The 21,997-nt window shown below is 41.3% G+C and overlaps 1 non-coding gene and 1 pseudogene across 1 annotated transcript; one reads left to right on the plus strand and one right to left on the minus strand.

Moving 5' to 3' along the window:
• Nucleotides 1-6,204: 6,204 nt before the first annotated feature.
• LOC138400055 (keratin, type I cytoskeletal 18 pseudogene) lies at nt 6,205-8,388 on the minus strand (annotated as a pseudogene).
• A 13,205-nt stretch (nt 8,389-21,593) lies between these two features.
• Nucleotides 21,594-21,700, plus strand: LOC138400471 (small nucleolar RNA U13). Its single transcript, XR_011236349.1, has one exon. It is a non-coding gene; the product is annotated as a small nucleolar RNA U13 (small nucleolar RNA).
• Nucleotides 21,701-21,997: the final 297 nt, after the last annotated feature.

A 21,997-nucleotide genomic window follows, 5' to 3' on the forward strand; every position in this document is an offset into this window, starting at 1 on the left:
CAAAGCCCTGCTCCTTTATACAGCTTTCTTCTGAGAACAAACAGATCAATCAACATATTGCTAAGAAATTTTGGGTAAGACCTAATTCACAATCACTATAAGGCCTCGCATTAAAAAAATAAAAACACTTTTTAAAGTTCTCTTAATCGATGGATTTCATTGTAGGTGAGATGGAAAGGCAAGGGAGGGCTGCGAACAGAGAAGTAACACTGACTTGCAAACCTATGCTCAAGTTGTCGCCAACTCTGCCTAGAACAACACCCTTTCCATCATTTGTCAAAGCCCAACTCAGAAGCCGCTAACTCAGTTGTGCCATCCCTAAGAATTACAGATCACCTCTCCTTTTGTTTATCCTCAAAAACTTGACATCACTTATGATACGTCTGATGTTTAGTTATTTTATACATTTTTTTATACCACTAAGTGTCTATGTTCATCCAGGATATTTTACTCATTTTCCATTCTCTCAGCTGCGTACAGTGCCTTGTTGCTTGCAAACTAAAGTATGTATTCTTTTTAATCAATTGAAAGACCAAATTAAAGTGATCATCCTCTGACTTTTTTTCCTTATCCCTGAAAAAAATTCTGTTCTCCTGATCACTATAACTATTTCCTCCTTACGGAAAATTAATAAATATGTGAAAATTAAACAATATGCTCCTTAACAACTACTGGGTCAAAGAAATTAAACGGGAAATTTAAAAATATCTCGAGACAAATGAAAATAGAAACACAATATTCCAAAACTATGGGATACAACAAAAGCAGTTCTAAGAGGGAATTTTATAGCAATAAACACCTACACCAAAAAAGAAGAAAGATCTCAAATAAACAACCTAACATTACATGTCAAGGAACTGGAAAAAGAAGAACACACTAGGCCCAGTGTTAGCAGAAGGAAGGAAATACAAATATCAGAGCAAAAATAAATGACATAGAGACTACAAAAACAATAGAATCAATGAAACTAAGAGTCAACAGGTTCAAAATTACAATTAGGAGGAATAAATTCTGGTGTTCTCTTGCACAGCAAGGTAGTTACAGTTGTATATTTCAAAACAGTTAAAAGAGAAGATTTTAAATGTCCTCACCACAAAAGAAATGGTATTGGAGCTGATACATATGCTAAATACCCTGATTTGATCATTCTGTAATGTATACATGTATTAAAACATCACATTGTGCCCCATAAATATATATAATTATATGTCAATTAAAAATAAAATAAAACTTTTTTTAAAATGGCCATTTTTTTTTTTTTTAACAGAGCTATACAGGTTAATGAATAACAGTAACTCCTCAGTTAGCTGTCATTTTTTTTTTTTCCCTACCATGGCAGGACAAAAGTTCACCTAAACATATTGTTAAATAGTACATTTTCCCCCAAGACCCTACGCAGAATTCGTATTTAAAAAACTAAACACAAATGCCAAAAAGCCTTACTAAAGTCTTTTAAAGTATAAGTCTCTGGAGGACATAAACTTATCATTATCAACTGCTGTTTTTATTTTTTTTTCTTTGCAAACATAGGGTATATCTTCCCTATATCTTCCCACAATCATCACCTTTGCAGCAGGGAGAAAAATTTTTAATTAGCATAGCTAAAGGTTACTACAACTTGCCTAACACCCTTACTTCATAGAGAGTTTAGACAAATATTTCTTATATTTGCTTTTAAATAACTGAGAAAAATAGGTCATAAGGAAAACAATTAAATCCAAAAATACAACAATACCCTGTGTTTGGCTGGTTTAGGCTATTGTGTCCACTTTCTTCTCTTAAACTTCTCTTAAACGTCCACTCCTCCGTCTTAGTCACTTCACACACACAGGCCCACCTCTGCAACAGCAAGTCTAAGCACTTTACTCAAGGTGCCTCCCTGCTCTCTTTCTCTTAACCAAGTAGTAAAGAACCTCCCCCTTCTGGTAGTTCTACTCTTACTTAACTCATTTATCAGGGCTTGGGAAGCCAGTTTCACACCAGCGAATTATCTTTAAAAGCTCTTATTTCCTACACTGTATAGAACTTCCTCATCTTAACTTTGTATCTGTTGCCTTGAACTATATTTGAGTGAATGAAACCAAGTTGAGGTTTTTTTTTTTCCTGCATTTAGTCAAATCATGTGACATGGTGTGTTAACATGAAAACCTCACAGTTCTGAAGCAATAAGACAACACCCCTAAATGTCATAACTCATATCCTGTTGTTTTATATACTTTACAAAGTTAAGAAATTCATCCACAAACTTACTGAAAGCAGTTGTTATATGCAGACAAATATTTAGAAAAATGAATAACTGATCAGCATAGAAAGAGGTGAACTTTCATAAAACAATAGCCTCTACCACTTTGGATCTTGACACACCTACATGTTTGAATTAACAGAGCTTCTTTGTCTCCTCTGAACGCTGTATCACTCTGGTGTCAATAGCTAGTCTTTTTTTTTTTTTTGAGACAGAGTCTCACTCTGTTGCCCAGGCTAGAGTGAGTGACGTGGCGTTAGCCTAGCTCACAGCAACCTCAAACTCCTGAGCTCAAGCGATCCTCCTGTCTCAGCCTCCCGAGTAGCTGGGACTACAGGCATGCACCACCATGCCCGGCTAATTTTTTCTATATATATATTTTTAGCTGTCCATATAATTTCTTTCTATTTTTAGTAGAGATGGGGTCTCGCTCTTGCTCAGGCTGGTCTCGAACTCCTGAGCTCAAACGATCCGCCCACCTCGGCCTCCCAGAGTGCTAGGATTACAGGCGTGAGCCACCGCGCCCGGCCAATAGCTAGTCTTTATTACATCTTCCTGGTGGCATGGTCCAGGCCAGCTTACAGATAGGCATGCCAGGCTCTGGTAGGCAGAGCAGCTGAAACTGTTCCTTCTGTCCCAGTTATTCCTGACAACACAGTGCAGAGGAGAAGCAAGGCCAGTGGTGCTGCAGCCTCACACACCTGACCCAGAACTCCTCAGTGCCAAGTTTCCACTGAAGAATAAAGGGATATTTGGTGGAGGCTAAGGAAGAACCTGAGAGCAACTAATACAGCTTTCCCTTTCCATGGATGAAGGATTCCTTGCCCTGATTCATCAAGAATACAAGAAAGCTCCTTTACCCAACTTCTTTATTACAGAACACTCATTTTTAGGATGATAATGGCATTCCTAGGTGTAATTTGGGCCTGAGGTTAATCTTGAAAAACAAGAAAACAACTCTTCACCTTTGCTTGTTATCCAACACCAGAGATTGGGTATTAGCAGCACTTAGAGCTGGGGATAAGCAGTAGAGTAAGACTGAAGGCACCTTGGAGAGCCGTCTACAGGAAATGGTTTAGTGCTTGGTGAGGTGGAAGAGTTCATCTAAGATCAGCTAGAGACAGAGTGAGTTCTAAAACTCAGGGCTCTGTCCAGCACTCCTTGGGTGCACACCTCACAGGCTTCACCTTCCCATCGTAACCATCAGAGCTGATTCTGGATTTCTCACTCACTACTCAATGCAGTAACATTCTAGCCAGAATATTTTTCTGGCTTTGATTTGTTTACTTTCTCCTGGGAGGTAGGAGTGGAAGGTAGAAGGAAGCTGGAAGTGAAAAGCAGCCATGCTCTCTCTTGAGAGAGGGAAAAGAAAATGGAAGTCTTCTGAACTAGAGCCCCAGAATGCAAAGAAGGTAGCTCATATTATTGCAGGTAAAATCCAAAGTAGAGAAACAGATGATGTTTTCTGTGTCCCAATTCTTTACTGATCATCATGTACAGTGACAGAAAAAGGGGGTCACACTTGCTTTAGTAGGGCAACCAGGAAAAGCCTCTCAGAGGGACCATTTAAGCTGAGACTAAAAGGATGAGAAAAACTGAGGGTAGAAAGCTCCAGGCAGAGAAGAGCAAAGCTCATCCTGTTTTGTCACGTAATACCATCCCAGCTGTGACCTCTGAGCCTCCAAGCCTGGACACTGCATCACCTGGGTCATCACCTCCCTCACCATCACAACCATCATAATCCTAAGGGATGTGAACACCCATACGACAACCCACCCAACGACTGTGGCCTTGAAGTTCCTGCTCCTCCATATTTCTACTTCTTATCTCACCTCTACTACCTCTGACCTTCCCATGGAAAGACCTCAGTCCCAGGATAACCCCATTTTCTCTCTCTCTTCAGGCCTCCTCCTTTCTTTCCTACTTAGCCCGGACTCCACTACCAAGCAGCTGAACTCCTAACATCTAATGCTATATACCAAGCCCAACAGAGCTCTAACTCCAGAACCATGCTACACCCAACTTCTCAACTCCTACACCCAGCTGGTGCTCAGCAGCAAGCCATGTTGCACAGACTGGCACTGCTGTCAACTTTTCTTCTCTTGCTTGGGTTCTGTCCACCCTCCTCTTGAAGCCACACCCCACTCTCCTCCAGGATTATTTTACCATTCTTGAGCATCTTCCCATAACCAACCTCATCCTTTCTTCTCTCAGCAGCTAAAATTACCTTATTACCTCTTCATGAAGAAAACAGCTCTCCTGGAAGGTTCTCCTTCAACTACCCCCCACCCATCCACTTACTCTTGCTTCCGGTGCTTCAGTCCCAGAGAAGGCCCGCTCAATGTCAATCCTTACACCCATGTCCAGACAGCCAATTCCTTCTCTTTCCCACCAAGAGTTTTTAAACGGGCTTCAGTTTCTGCTACCTTGCAATGAGTCTATCTTGAGTCACTCTCTATGATCACAATCCTCTCATCTCTTCAGATACATTTTTCTAAGTATAGTCTCACCTCCCATTTACTCCACATCTTACTGCAATCTGGGAACATCTCTTATTAAGGTCATAGTCATCTCTTTAAAAGCCAAATCCTGGAATACATTTTTTAGTCCTTATCTGATATTTGAAAATTTTAAATGATGCCCTCCTGGAAATTTTTGATTCCCTTGACTTCTGTACCATCATACTTCTCTCTCTTTCTAATATCTCATCATGGCCTCCTTTGTAGGCCTCCTCCCCTGCCTGCCTTTAGGTATGGCTGCTCCCCAATCCCTGACCCTGGCCTGCTCCTTTCTTTGTGCACATTCTTCCTGATGCCTTTAATATTTCTCATGGCTCATCTACTTCCTCCATGTTAGTAGCACCAGCTGGACCTTCCTGAACTTCACAATCATACATCAAGCTGTCTGACGGATATCCCCAAGCAGACATCCTAACAGGCAACTCAAATGCCTAAAATAAACCACTCCCTCACTCTCCACCATGCCCAAATCCAATTCTTCCTCTTAATATGCCCTCTCTCAGGTAATGACAACATTACCAACCAGTCACCGGAGCTAGAAGTCTCCTAATCATCCCTGACTTCTTATCTTCAATCACCCACTGTGGCTAGTTTTAGCCCTAAGTACCTCTCAAATCTATCTTTCTGTCCCACTTCACTCCCATTTTTACCCCCACCACGGTCCAGCTTTCATCATTATTCACTTGGACTGTTGCCGCAACCTCCTAGGTGGATTGCTTGTCTCCAGCCTGGTCCTCTCAATAAAGTCCAACAGACCCAGCTGGCCAGTGATCTCTCTAAGGAATCTGTTATCATTTCCCTGCTTAAACTCCCCAATGGCTCTCCATTGCATTATGGATAAAGTCAAAACCCCTAAAGACAGGATACAAAACTCTACATCACCTGACTCCACCTATTTCCCCAAAGCCTCATATCTGGACACTTCGCACCACTCATTTTATGCACCTAACAGTGACATACACACACCATGCAGGCCCTCATCTCACTGCTGCTGCTGCTTACATCAACCTCTCAGCTTGGAAGGTCTTCCTCTATCTTTCCCTCACTAACTCTAACATCGTCGTACAACACAGCTAGAGCATTAGGATTTCAGAAAATCTGGCCCATCCCTTCCCAGTCCCACCCTCCCGTCTGGATCTGGCACCCCTCCTGAGGGCTCCTGCAATGCCTTCTCATTTACACTGCAAGGATCATTTTATGAGCTTCTTTTTCTAACCTCCTTGAGGGCAGGAACTAGACTCCTACGCATCTTTATGCCCCTTGGGCCTAGCGTACACGCTAGGCATACACACTTAATAAAGGTTAGCTAAATTGAAGCCTGTAGGAGAGGCATTGTCATTCCTTACCTTACAGATGAAGAAAATAAAGCTCAGAGAGAAGTTACATGACCTTATTTTTTTCTTTGGCCCCTGAACTTTTTACTAGCCTCCTGCTCCCACTGCCTTAACGTCTCCGAACTTTGGTGTCATTAGTCTCAGCCAACACTTTGCTGTCTACTGTCCTGCAGGTGGTGGTCCTTTGGATGGTGTGCATGGAGTTGCTACTGATCAAGGCATCAACAACACTGAAGTCCTCCCTGTCTTCCAGCAGGTGGCAGTAGGTGGTAATCTCATCCTCCAGCTTGGCCTTGATGTTCAGCAGGGCCTTGTACTCCTAGGCCTAGCGTTGCCCTTCTGCCCAGTCTGTGCCAGCTCTGACTCCAGATGCAGCAGGACCCTGTTGAGCTGCTCCATCTGCATGGCATAGCAGCCTTCCACCTCTCTCAGGGTGTTCTCCAGGCTGGCCCTCTGACTTCACATGGAGTCCAGGTAGATCTCCAGGAACTGGATTATATGTCTCAGCTCCATGAGCGACATCTCAGCATAATCAACCTAATTACCCATCAACTGATGAGTAGATAAAGAATATGTAGTGTGTACATATATATATATATATATGTCATGTGATGCTACTCAGCCATAAAAAAAGAATGAAATAATGTCTTTTGCAGCAACTTAGATGAAACAGGAAGCCATTATCCTAAGTGAAGTATCTTAGGAACAGAAAAACAAATACTGCATGTACTCGTAAGTGGAGCTGAACAATGTGTATACATGGTCACACAGAGTGGTATAAGGGACTTTGGAGACTCAGAAGGAGGGAGAGTGTGTGAAGGGTGAGAGGTCAAAAATTCCCTATCAGGCACGATGTACACTGTTGGGGTGAGGGGTATACTTAAAAGCCCTGACTTCACCACCATACAATTGATCCATGTAACAAAAAAACACTTGTACCCAATAAATCTATTGAAATAAAAAAGAGAAAATAGGCTGGGCGCGGTGGCTCACGCCTGTAATCCTAGCACTCTGGGAGGCCGAGGCGGGTGGATCGCTCAAGGTCAGGAGTTCGAGACCAGCCTGAGCAAGAGTGAGACCCCCGTCTCTACTAAAAATAGAAAGAAATTATATGGACAACTAAAATATATATATATACAAAAAATTAGCCAGGCATGGTGGCGCATGCCTGTAGTCCCAGCTACTCGGGAGGCTGAGACAGGAGGATCGCTTAAGCCAAGGAGTTTGAGCTTGCTGTGAGCTAGGCTGATGCCACGGCACTCACTCTAGCCCGGGCAACAAAGCGAGACTCTGTCTCAAAAAAAAAAAAAAGAGAAAATAATACAGACCAAATGAAGTGCCTGATGCCATTAGACTTCCCAAGCCAAGGGAGTTCTTACTCAGGAAAATAGCTACAACTGGATCTTAGCTGACTGTGAGGTGACTGCTGGGTACACTCTTCAATCTGTGGGAACGAGTACTTGTCCAGCTCCTCTCAGTTCTTCTGAGCAAGCCTGTCATACTGGGCTGGATGTCCACCGTGATCTTGCTAAGGCCCTGAGATTTGGGGTGTCTACCTCCATGGTTAACCCCCTGCTGGCAATCTAGGCTTGAAGGCCTTTTACCTCTGCCTCATGGTCTTCATGAAAAGCAGCTCCTCCTTGAGAGTCTCAATCTCTGCCTCCAGCCATAGCCGAGTGACCTTGCAGAGCCCATGGATGTCACTCTCCACAGACTGGCGCATGGCCAGCTGTCTCATACTTGACAAGTCATCAGCAGCAAGATGAGAATTGTCAATCTGCAGAACTACGTGCGTACTGTCCACAGAATTTGCCAATATCTAGGCCCTCAGGAACTCAATGGTCTTGAAGTTAATGCTTCCAGTCTCTGACCGGGGGTCCCTTCTTCTCTAGGTATTCCTGAATTGTGCTTTCCAGCCTCTGATTGTCAGTCTCCAGGCTCCTCACTCTGTCCAAGTAGGAGGCCAGGTGGCCGTTCAGGTCTTGTGTGGTCTCCTTCTCTGTCTGGATGCCCTCCAATCCCGCCGGACCCCCGGCCATCCCCACAGCCAGGCCCTGAACCCCCAGCTGCCCCAGAAGCTGGTAGAACGGGACACAGAGATCCAAGAGCCCAAGGTTCTGGCACCTACATAGATGCTGGCCATGCTGCTGGTGGGCCGGAAAATGTGGCCAGACAACTGGACAGAGCCCAGGGACTGGTAGTTGGTAGAGAAGGGGGTGGAGCAAGTGGTCAAGTGCATGCTGTCTGGAGAGGAAGGCAAGAAGACAGGACTCAGATTCGGGCCCAGGTTACATGACTTTAAAAGTCACCCAAGGAAAAGTCTAAGAAGGGAACCTAGAATACAAAAGCATGCCAGCTAAATTAAAAGTCCTTTTCTTGACAGCAGAAGGCCTCTCAGAGCTAAGCATGGTGGAAGCAGGGAAGGTGACTATGTTTTTCCTCTGTAACTCTAGAGCCTGACAGGGTGCTACTGGGTGCACAGTAGGTCCTTTAGTAAATATGGGTGGGCTCACTGTGATTGCAAAGGCTACTCCTGCGACAGTGGGTTTGCTTCTTTCCAGCAGGTGGAGCTACAGCCCCATGTCATCTCCAGCTACCCTCCGAGCACCCTGGGAGAAGAACCAGCCTTTTCCACCCATTCCTTGCCATACTTCTTTTTTCCTTTGAGTCTCACACAGAAACAAACAAAAAAATCAGAATAAGTGTTTTCCACACAATACTCTGAATGAACAAAGATCTATCTTTTAACTTGTTCAATACCCAGTATACTTGCATATCTTTTCTGGCCTTTAAAAAAATCTGGGGTAATTTCACCCAACCTGATTTACCCAATTTATCAAGTGCACTCAGTTTCCCTGCCCTTATATTCTTCACAGGTCCTTACTATGAAACACATTCATAACCCAACAAGTTCATCATCATATTCATCTCTCTATATATACTTTTCCTCGGTCTCTACCCTATTTCACTTGAGAAAGCATTACTTTAGTTTGCCAACCATCCCTCATTCTAAAACAAAAAAACTTTCTATATATCCTAACCATTGTCTTAAAAGATTTGAGCTTCTGAATAGGATAAAGAAAGGACAATTACGGTAAAACAAATTAGTACCACCCATGAGAGTAAAGAACCAAGTAAACTTCATTCTTCACTCAATTTACAATTTCGTGGTATTCCCAGAAAACTCAGTGTTTACTGAAACTGTACAAAAGTACTTCATGATCATATCTAAAATAAAGTTAGGTTCCATGCTCAAATAATACACCAGACAATACAATGGTGCTTTCTTTCTTTCCTTCTATTTTTTAAACCAGCACTAAAGTCCTGTGGATGCATACTCCATAATATTCAGCATCTCTAGCCCTAGCCTACTTACTGCCTACGGTGGTACCCCTCGCCCCAAACCATCAAGATAGCTAGAAGTTAACTCATAAGTTCCTAGCTGCTCCTTAGGGAACAGTTCCAGCTCCACTGAGGACTACCAACCCAGAGGATTTCTGAGACCATTAAGCTCCCTAATGCCAAAAGCACTGATTAAAGTACCTAAAGGAACCACTTGTCGGGGTTTAGACTTGACTCATTTAATAATATACAACAATGAACACTATTAAAATACTGTAACTAAAATAATTCCAACTATAAATTTAACTTTTTAATCAAAGAGGCCCCCCATTTAAAAATATTTTCCAACTCAGACTAAATTCTGTCCAGAAAACAGTATCATAAAATAGTAAGCCTCTTCTAACCATAACACCACCAAAGAAAGAGCCCTCAATAGCAGCACTTGGTCCTAAATGTACCTAAGCTCTGGGAGCCTTTCTGAACTTGGGCAAGCTACTATAAAAGAACAATCTGAGGCAAATACAATTCTAAAGAGTTTATGTGAGTAAGAGGCAATTCATACACTGGGGAATACCAGACTGAATGAGGTTTAGTGTTCCAATGACAAAACGTCAGAGACCAACATCTAATGGGAAAATGTGGAAGCAAAATAAACTATTTGATTGGCCTGTAATTACAGAATTGCCCTTTCTTAGTTACCCTGTTGGAAAGTCCCTAGTCACACAGTCATATGTTAGTTGGCTGTTTATGATTGGCTGGGGTTAAGTTTTATTTCTAACATAAGCATTTACTAGAAATAACCCAGGTTAAGTTTTGCTTATGTATGCAATTTAAACAAAGTTGACATCACTGGTTTTGTCTGCTCAGGGATCTTTGGGCCTGGTCTCCATTTTAATTTACTTTAACAATAGCCATTCCCCAATACCCACTCAGACCTGAACCTGCCCAAAGTATGGGAGCAGAGGAGGGAGGAGGCAGTTTTCAAATTCCCATGGCACTACTGTGGGAAGACTCTCTCTGTTAGGCCAGAGACACTAAAGAAGAAGGACAACACTGGCACAGGCCACTATGTTGGAGTGAGAGAGCCCCGATGGCAGAGTCTGAATACTAGAAACAACTCATCGAGGAAGAGCTGTTCACATCCAAGTATTCTTAAGTTAAATGTGGTCTGCGTCGGTACTCCAACTCGACACTTAAAACTGAATGAAGGCCCCACTCCACACCTGAAACTAGCTTTTCTCCACACAAGGCACCACTATTCACCCAACGGTTTTGGTCCAAGCCAGAAACATGGAGTCATCCTAACCAACTTAATCTTCTTCACAAATCTCCCAATAATCCAATTGCAAAGTCCTTTCTTCTCTGCATCTTAAATATCTCTGCATCTACTCACTCCTTTCCATCCCTATGGACAGAGCCTACTTCTGGCACCGTCACCTTTCACTCGGATTAAGGCAACAGCCTTCTAACTGGTCTCTGAATGTCCACTCTTTCCTAATCACTGCTCCCAAGCCAGCCCTTCTCCAAGCTACTGAACACTGCCTCTGGGCAGTGCCCCAACTCAGTCCGCTCTCTGTTTCGGGTAACAGATCTAGCTGTCCTGACCACATAACAGCCACCTGCCCTGACTGAGAGTAGGGCTTGTTCCTGTCCTATGGCCACAATGACTGGTCCTGGTTTGGGTGATGGACCTGAACTAAGTTAATTAGGTTCTATTTCTCAAAAACTATTATAGAAACCTGAGTAGAGACTAACACTACAGTAAGAAGCAGTCAACTAACCAAACTGCCTTACACATTCTGCCGAGATGCCAGGAGTTGCCCTAGTTATTTGCCCTCTCAGAGACCTGTTATGTTCAGCCCTTTCTTCAACTCTGGGAGCCAACTTGCTGTTTTCCCAACAAATTCCTTTTTAGCTTCTGTTTGCCCGAGTGGATCCCTGCTATTTGTAACCAAGGGAACTTAAGTAACAGTAAAAAACGGATCTGGCCGCCCTGCTGCCCCCAGCACTTCCCGGCCCACTCCTTGCCCCACAGTGGCAGCCCACCACGCAGCTCCCCCACACATCGCAGCGTGCTGCTGGCCTCTGGCCTCTGCCTTCTGCTCTTCCTCCCTAGATTGCCATCTCTGGATGATTCCCACCCATATATGGACTCAGTCAAGATGTTCCTTCCTCTGGGACGTTTTCCCAGAGCCCCTCAGCCTGGACACTCATGCTCCCACAGAAGTCTGCCTGATTCCTCTTCAGTCTGACCCCAAGTAAAAGTTTCTTACAAGAGGTGATTCTTATTCACAGATGTATCCCCCACGTATAGGCACACGCCTGGCAGAGAGTAGGCTCTCAGTGAATACTGTCTCAAATAAATGAACAAATGAGGAAATTAGAAACCTACTTAATTCAAATTAGTATTCAGGGAAGTATAACAGAAGTTTAAAAATAACTTTATTTCTCTGGAATCAAGAGACTCTGGACATCCAATTCTTACAAAATTCATTGCAAATTCACTGTATTTTAATATTAATTCATTCTTTTTTTTTTTTGAGACAGAGTCTCACTCTGTTGCCCGGGCTAGAGTGAGTGCCATGGCGTCAGCCTAGCTCACAGCAACCTCAAACTCCTGGGCTCAAGCGATCCTCCTGCCTCAGCCTCCCAAGTAGCTGGGACTACAGGCATGCACCACCATGCCCAGCTAATTTTTTCTATATATATTTTTAGTTGTCCATATAATTTCTTTCTATTTTTAGTAGAGATGGGGTCTCGCTCTTGCTCAGGCTGGTCTCGAACTCCTGAGCTCAAACGATCCGCCCACCTCGGCCTCCCAGAGTGCTAGGATTACAGGCGTGAGCTACCGCGCCCGGCCAATATTAATTCATTCTTAACATCATTTAATTATGTTTGCTTTGTGAAAATTCAAGCTCTATACTTAAGATTTGTGCACTATTTTGTATTTTATTTTATTTATTTATTTTTTGTAGAGACAGGGCCTTACTATGTTGGTCAGGCTGGTCTCGAACTCCTGGCCTCAAGCAGTCCTACCGCCTCAGCCACCCAAAGTGCTGGGATTACAGGCATGAGCCACTGCACCCAGCCCCTCTTTTATATTTTACACATCAATAACATTTTTAAAAACACATTTCACACATGTGAAAACCAGTTATAGGCTAGTAATAAGTTCATATGCATACAGTGGTAGAAGATAAATTGACTACAAGTAAAATTATAGCTTAATCGTACCATTCACTAGCCATGACACCTTTGTTCAGTAAAATTCTTAATATTCAACTTTACCGTCCATAAAAAATAGATAATAATCATTCTGTCTAAATCTCAGGGCTATGGAAAAGATAAAATGAAATCATAAAGGTGGAAATTCAAACATAAGATGTTTCTGTTATAAAAGTCTGAATTGACTCAAAGTGAGTGTTAGTTGAACCCGTTCCAAAAAAATCAGACTTTGGAATACTTTGGCATGAAATTGCCTACAAACTCCCATGAATGCATATCAAAAAGTGATATGGGATAATGAATTCAGGATGATAACCTGAAATTCAAGATTAAATTTATCCTTGAGGAACAAAGAAAAGATATCCCTACATCATTCTTCTTATAAACTAGATTAAAAATTATTTACATTTCATGAGCTAAAATAAACATTTCCCACACTTATGATACTGAAATGCTTTTAAGAGTTCAGCTAAGACATTAGCCTTCAAGTTAAAGGACTCTCAAAGAGTAATGGTGGAGGAAAGCATAGATATTCATTTCTCCATATGGTTATAATACCACCAAGTTATACTAAGCTTAACATTTGAAAACTATTTCACAACAAAAGTACCTACATTTAAAGAGAGTATAACAAAATAGGAATGGATACACAGATTAGAAATATATGAAACAAGTTTTTACATATACAAACGCTAAGCATAAATTGTTAAAAATAATTTAATTGAAGAAAGTAGTTGAAATGAATCATAATTAGAAATTATTGGTGACTATGGCTGGGTGCAGTGGCTCACATCTGTAATCCCTGCGCTTTGGGAGGCCAAGACAGGAGGACTCCTTGAGGTAAGGAATTTGAGACCAGTCTGTGCAACATAGTGAGACCCTGTCTCCAGAAAAAAAAATTTTAAAAATCAGTGGGGCCTGGTGGCACATGCCTGTAGTCCCTGCTACTCGGGACACCGAGGCGGGTGGATCACTGGAGCTCAGGAGTTCGAGGTTGCAGTGAGCTATGATGACACCACTGTACTCTACATTCTAGTCCAGGAGACAGAGCAAGACTCTGTCTCAGAAAAAAAAAAAAAAGAACAGAGCTAAAATGATTAGGAAAAAACAATAAATGATAAGTCTGTGTCATTGCTACAGTACTGACATTAACATCAAGACCAGGCCTTCCTCCACTACCAAACCCTCTGCTTATATTACATTTCATCTACCAATTGTAGAAAAACTTCAAACCTGGCCTCAGTCACCTGTTTCCTGATGCAGGAGCAAGCACGTGTGCCTATTAGTATTATCTTAATGTTTTTTCTACCCTGTTTGCAACCTCTTTTGGTTTGGTTTTGGCTACACAATCTAGAATACTATATCATATGTTATCCAAATATCAGAAATGAATACTACCACATGCACATACACATACAAAAGGAGAAAGACTAAACAACCCTGATGACTCAGGACTGACTTCTGCAATAGTCATTACAAACCAAAACACAAAATTCTTTAAACAATTAAACAGTGCCTAAAAGGAAGCTGTAGAAAAGGAGGGCTGCAGCAAAACCTGCACTTGCGAAAGTCAGTGCTCAATCCAGACCCACTCTGTTCAACAGCCTGACCATAACAAAATGGTGACAAATGTGGGAATTTGAAGTAAGGAACTGCATCAGGGGAAAGGGGCCTCCACATAAATTTCAAAGAGAACGTTCTCTGATGAAAAAGGAAGAGCCAAAAACATTTGGAAGGCCCACACAGCTCTGAACAAAGAGGTACTGTCTGTGCCTGCTGCTGCGTTGGAGCTCTTTGCGAGCCCTAAGGGCAGCAAAACTCTTCCCTATTTCAAGCTAACTCTGGGAGGACTCAGATTTCACCACACAGTCATCAATACCAAGCTGGCTAAATTCTGTTTTTCATTTTTTGAAGAATGATTAGTTCATATTCTAAAAAACATATGTTTGTAAGAGGATCGAAAAATACATTACCCCAGGTTTAAAAATCCCATTCCCATCCCCCAACCTCGGAGGGGAAGTGATAAATGATAAAACAAATTAGTCAGGGAGAAAGTCATGTGAGCAGTTATTAACATGATTGACAACCCCAAGGGTATTAAGGCTTGTCACCAAGGAATGCAAAGAACAGCAGGTAATACACATTCCAAAGTAGTCAGAGTATCCTACCAAATTTGGAAGCACACTTAAATGAATTATTAAATTTCAACATAAAAAATTGCAACACATGGTAAAAATCAAAATAATATTTAATTAATTCCAAACTTAACTATCAAAAATTTGAAGCAAAATCTATATTAAGTTTACAATTCTGGAACACATTTTCCATAGAAGCCATACAATACATTCCATATACTAAAATCATGACTAACCCACAAAAACTTGCTTAATCCAAAATGTAGCTGAAAAGGAGATGGAGTAGCAGCAGTCAGCGGACACAGGAAACAAAGACTTTGGTTCAAGGCTCTAAACTGGTTTACTGGAGATGATGACCCTGGACAAATCATTTAATATCTCTGAGCTTCACATTTCTCATCTGTATAATAAGTACAGGAATACCTGTCCTGCCAATGTCACGTCGTGTCCAAGCTCCAATGAGACTACAATACCTGCTGGTCATAAACAGTCATCATCCGAACTCCATCTCCTCTCAACTCAATCCTGGTGGAGGAGGTAAGAAGGCAGAGGGGCAGTCGGAGGTTCCGTGGCCAGGAGGACCTCAAGTGAAGGGTTTGGATAAGAGCTGTTGGAGTTTGCAGAAGGGAAGTCTTGGGCAGTAGAGAGCAGGCTGATGAGAAAAGAACCCCGGCAAAGGCTGCTGTCAAATGCCAAGACAGCTGTCTCTAAGTACCAGGTCATTCCTAGCAGAGAATGACTTACACAATCCTTAACTTCAAAGTACTTAAACAAAAGCAATGCCTTCTTTCCAAAGCTTTAATCTCTTCTCTTTTGAAAATCCTTTCCCTGATTTTGTCTAGCTTTCTACATTCCCTAGAGAAATTTCATCCACTTAAAAATGGAAACTCAATTACAAAACTCATGTACTTTGTACTGGTTAGGAAAAGGATATTCAGAGCCTTGGAAAATATCCAGACTTAATCAAAAGCAAAATCCACATCAAGAGCAGACTTTCAGTCTGTTTCCCTACCACACATAAATCGCACCTTCCCATTCCCAGACTGATTTCCACTTTTTTTTGGATTCAGGCATCTTTTAAGCCAGGAGCATGGGGAGTGAATAAAGACTGTAAAGTATAATAGAAAAAGCCACATGTATTATCAGCCATTCACTAGCTAGGTGGCATGAGGAAGGACATTTACCTCTGCTGCTCACTAACTGCCTCTCCCTCAGCCCCTCACCTCTGAAAGGACTTCTCCAACCACCCTACTTCAATGTGCAATTCTCATCTACTATCCCCATACCCTTCTCTAATTTCTTTCTTTCCATGCTGTTTAACACCATCTAATATACTATATGCTTTAGTTATTTGTTTATGATTTGTCTCCCTCCTCCCCCAAAAAGATGTAAGTGCCATGAGGACAGAGAATTTTGTCGGCTCTGTTTCCTGCTGTATCCCCAGAGCCCAGCCCATACCTGGTCTCTACCAGGCATTCAGCAATATTTGTTAATATGGAATACATGTGAGTTACTAATAATTCATCCCTGCAGTGGAGCTGGTATTACTACTCTGTAGGGCTGTTTGAGGATTACCTAGAAATAAAAAATAAAAATGCTGGCATATCATAAGTACTCAACAACTGCTAGTTTCCTTTCATTTCTTAAACCAAAATGGCCAAAGTTGCAGAACATTTCAAGCAAGAAACTCTAAAACCATGGTCAAAAGATTACTGTACCCAGTAGGAAAAAAATGGGAGAAGCAGGACAGCCGGTCAGTGCCACTCAATGGGGCCCGTGAGTCACAAGGTTTCCTTGTAAATCTGTAATGGAATCAGAGCAGGAATTAAGAATAGGTATTTAGAAACTTACCAATTTGACAGAGGAATTCCATATCTACTGAATCTAAAGAGAAAACAATTGGGATTTATATTTATATGCCTTTTTTTCATTTTTCTAATAACTCATTTTAAATGTCTTTTACAGAAGTATCACTTCACAATACACTAGACTTTTTTGTTTTTAAATCCTCATTCTTCACTACAGTGTAGGAAGCACCTGGCCAAACATACACTCAGTCCAACGTGGCCCAGAAAGCTGCAGAGCACCAGCAAAGCTAACTCACACCACAAATTCAGAACTGTAATTTATGTGGATTGTAGGATGAAAGAGACATGGATGAGAGGTGGGTGGGGAGGCAGGTCCAATGGCCAGGACTTGGCTCAGGAACTTAGATCTATCTAGGCCAGTTCCAGAATGTAAGAGAATTTCCTAAGACACTGTTTCTCAGAATGCTTTCCCAAACACTTCAAAGACAAGAGTCCCCGAGACAGAGAAAGAGAGAGAGAGAGAGAGAGAGGAGATTACAAAGGGATATGCTTGTTTTCTTGATTGTGGTGACAATATCGTGAGTCAAAACTTATACAATATGAGCAGCTTATTGTATGTCAACTATATTTCAATGAAGGGAAATTTAAGGAAGGCAAAGGAAAGCAGTAAGACAAAAGATGCGGATACAAAGTTAGGGTTAGGATATAAATTCCATGATAAAAAAGCTCAGTCCCTCAAATCCTCTTTCAAAATACCTTTTCTAGTGGCTTTGTAATAGGTCATCCATAATATAACCAGATAAGCTCAATATGTATTCATTGTGTATATTTATTACAGTTTTGCCACTGTTACACTGAATTCACATTTTCCAACAGAACATCCCCTTACTCAACCTTTGCAAACCATAAGAGTCCACGGTTCCTGGCCTGGAGACAGCTGTTGTCAGGTCTGGTAGAGCTCCAGAGAGCAGGTGGTACAGAATGAGGCAAATTTCAAGACAGTCTCTTAGTTGCCTCCTCCCTACATCAAACAGCTCTCCTAAATAATATCATTAAGCCCGTGTCCCTCCATCTGTATTTCCTTATCATATAGGATTAGGTGCTAAATTGTCAGAAACTGCAAAGTGAGTCTTGAAAGAAAGATTAAATGTTTAGCTTTATTGCCTAAAACACCTATTATTCCTACTTCTATCACTGCATTAATAAGCATTTACGCATGTATAGTATTCATATATTCTGTGAGACTGGTTTGTTCACCACAGAATGCTATTCCGATGTAAGGTATTACAACATTTTTATAAGACTATTTTTGTTCCACTTTAGATAAGCAATGTGGAGAATGTGCAACTATATACATCCATGTTTATTTTCAAAGAGGTGTATGTCCTCTGTTTGCAAATAGCTCAAAGAGAATGTCTAGCTTATTGGAAAAGTAGTGAAATGTGACTCAAAACATCCACAATCACTATTCACACTAACGTGGCTGACAGAATCTCTTCCATGGAGCCTCTTGCTATTTCCATGTAAGATGTAATGTGACGGAGGACCCACACCTGTAAAGTTTACATACTATTTAGCTCTCAGTTTCTCCATCTTTAAAAAGATCTTTCTCCTCCCTGTAGATAACCTCTAGAGGTAATCTAAAAAGACAAGCTTTTGTCTTATTTCCACACTTACCATTGGTATGGAAAATAATTACCATTATTTATAAACATTTTGTTTTCTCTACTACACTATAAGCTTCTTGAGGGAAGGATGCACAACATTTATGTCCCTCACAATAAACAATATACACGGATACTTAATAATATTTGCTACAGAAAGGAAAGGAAATAAAGATACAAACAGAATTTCTGTAACCCAGATTAAAGCCCAGACAGAGACTTTAACAGGAACCTCAGACATTCGAAACGTTTTTAAGTAACTCGGAGAAATGTTACCACATTAGGAAAAAAAGCGCGCGCTCGCGCTCTCTCTCTCTCTATATATATTTTTTTCAATTAGCTAGTTGAAAGCTAGCTGCAGACTGAGTTTTTCTGATTTTTTCTAGCTGGCTAAGGGCTAACACTGCAGGGAAGGAGGACTGGTCTTTGCCTCCCGTCCCCTCCACCACAGGACTGCAGAGCCAGTACCTTCAGTCTGGTCCCTCTTCCTCAAGGTTGCCGCTCAGCCCACTCTCAGCGCTGCTGACCTCGGCGGCTCTCCCCTGCTCACTCCTCCTCTTCTGTGCTGCCTCCCCAGCATGGCCACGTGCCCTCTGAGACACTGCTGCTCCCTCTGTGAATTAAGCCATCACATTATACAGACTACAGTTTCTTTGGATGGCTTTCTTTCTCTTCTGTTTGTTTGCCTCTGGGATTTCAGGGCCTCATTAGTTTGCCATTAAAAATGTTTCCTCCCCCACCACCAACCTGCCAGCAACTTCTGGAAAGCTGGTCTCTTCATAGCCAAAGAGACTACAGTATTACTGTAACGTCTTGATTTGCTTTCCCCACACAAACATAAATAGTAGTTAAACTCCCTCTGGGTCTAGAAAACAAGTTCTCAGTTATTCCTTTCTTTTCCTCTTCCTCCTCCTTTTCCAAGTCCTCCATAATTCTTGTGAATATATCACACTAGCGAAGTTTTATGTATACCTTTCTCCACTTACGTAATGGCAAAAAAGCTAAAAAAACACTTTAGTATTACTTTTCCCCCAAAATAAATGTCTGTGCCCTCTCATCACTCTCTCTCCTTTACCATTACAAAGGGCATGATGGGAAAGGACAGTCTCTTCAACAAATGGTGCTGGGAAAACAGGACAGCCACAAGTGAAGGAATGAACCATACATAAAAATCGACTCAACATGGATTAAAGACCTAAACATAAGACCCCAAACTATAAAATTCCTGGAAGAAAACATACGGGAAAGCTGCATGACATTGGAATGGGTAATAATTTCTTGGATATGACACTAAAAGCACAGGCAACAAAAGCAAAATAGATAAACGGGACTACATCAAACTTAAAACCTTTGTGCATTAAAGGACACAATCAGTATGAAAAAGCAAACTATGTGATGGGAGAAAATACTTGCAAATAATGCATCTGATAAGGGTTTAATGTCCAGGATACATAAATAACTCCTATAACTCAAATGAAAAAAATTAAATAATGATTACAGATGGGCAAAGGACTTGAATAGCCACTTTTCCAAAGATGATATACAGCCCAAAAGCATATGAAAAGATGCTCAAGATCACGAATCATCAGAGAAATGCAAATCAAAACCACAATGAGATATCATCTCACACCCATCAGGATGGCTACTATCAAAACAAAACAACAGAGAATAACAAGTGGGGATGTGGAGAAACTGAAGCCTTGTGCATTGTTGGTGGGACTATAAAATGGTATGGTTGCTATGGAAAATAGCATGGTGGTTCTTCAAAATATTAATGACAGAACTGCCATTTGATCCAGCCACTTGATCCATATATACTTCTCGGTATATATCCCAAATAATGTAAAGCAGGGTCTTGAAGAGTTACTGGTACACCCATGTTCACAATAGCACTATCCACAACAGCCAAGAGGTGGAAGCAACTCAAGTATCCATCAGCAGATGAATGGATAAACAAAATGTGGTATGCGTAACAATGGAATACTATGCAGCCTTAAAAAGGAAGGAAATACTGTCATAAGCTACAACATGAGGATATTATGCTAAGTGAAATAAGCCAGTCACGAAAGGACAAATACCGTATGAGTTCACCTATATGAGGTATCTCAAGTATAGTAAATCATCATTCAATGTCGTCAATTGGTTCTTGGAAACTGTGACTTTAAGAAAAAGGGCATATAATGAAACCAATTTTACCATAGGCTAATTGATATAAATAAGGGTTAAGTTCCTATGGCAAACATCACCAAACTTCAAATGAAGACTCAAAACATAGTTCTAATACTAAATACTGAAATAAATGTGAGCTATATATACATTTAAGAAAAATTAATAAAAAAGAGTGAGATGGCTGGGCGTGGTGGCTCACACCTGTAATCCTAGCACTCCGGGAGGCTGAGGCGGGAGGATCACTCGAGGTTAGGAGTTCGAGACCAGCCTGAGCAAGAGCAAGACCTCGTCTCTACTAAAAATAATAGAAAGAAATTAACTGGACAACTAAAAACATATAGAAAAAATTAGTCAGGCATGGTGGCACATGCCTGTAGTCCCAGCTACTCGGGAGGCTGAGGCAGTAGGATTGCTTGAGCCCAAGAGTATGAGATTGCTGTGAGCTAGGCTGACGCCACGGCACTCTAGCCCGGGCAACAGGGTGAGACTCTGTCTCAAAAAAAAAAAAAAAAAAAAAAAGTGAGATAATTATTTACCCGATTTTTGGTGAATTAGTGAGTGACGGCAGTCTTTTTGGATGTGGATTAAAACAAGGAATAAATATTTTCAAAGAGAAAATTGTAAGGAGCACTTCTTACCACCATGAAGTTCAAAAACAAACAACATGGCAGGCTAGCTGAGCACTTTTGTATCACATCGTTTATCAGACATTTGTATGATTATTGTATAATCTATGAATTTTTATTTTGCAATAATTTGCATTCTTTTATTAATTTTCCAACCCTATTATTCTAGTTCAAGGTGGTGGGTGGCTGAAGCCAATGCTGGCAGCTCAGGCCACAAGGCAGGAACCAAGCTTGGACAGGGGACATCATCCCATCGTAGGATGTACTCACTCACACCACATTCACTCAGACCGGGACAATTCAGACACAGCAATTAACCTAATGTGTACATCTTTGGGATGTGGGAGGAAACCAGAGTATCTGCAGAAAACCCATGAAGACATGGGAGGAACGTGCAAACTTCACAGACAGTGGCCCTAGGCAGGAATCAATTTTTTCCCTCATCAACATTATAATGGAATTATGGTGAATGAAACGACATTGTTTAAGGATCTGCTATAGTTGAATTTATAGACATAGAAAGTAGAGGATACTTTTGTAGTTCGTAAGTGTGATAATTGGGTTTTTATGCTCATGTGTGAGATGTGCCTCTCTCAAACCTTGTTATGACCTTAGCAGCACATTATCCATTTGATGTGGAGAAAAGAAAGTAGAATGGTGATTACCAGGAGCTGGAGGCAAAGAGGGAATCGTTATTTAACTGGTACAGAGTTTCAGTTCTGCAAGATGAAAAAGTTCTGGAGAACTGTTTTATGACAATATAAATACACTAAACACTATGGAACTATATACTTAAAAATGGTTAAGATGGTAAATTTTAAGATATGAGTTTTTTCTTTTTTCACCTTAATTTTTAAAAAACCCAGCATAGTATACTTGAAAGAGTATGGGTTTGAGTTTTATAGATCCAAGTTTGAAACCCTGTCAGCTCTG

Source organism: Eulemur rufifrons, chromosome 19, assembly GCF_041146395.1.
Source record: "Eulemur rufifrons isolate Redbay chromosome 19, OSU_ERuf_1, whole genome shotgun sequence".
Lineage (NCBI taxonomy): Eukaryota > Metazoa > Chordata > Mammalia > Primates > Lemuridae > Eulemur > Eulemur rufifrons.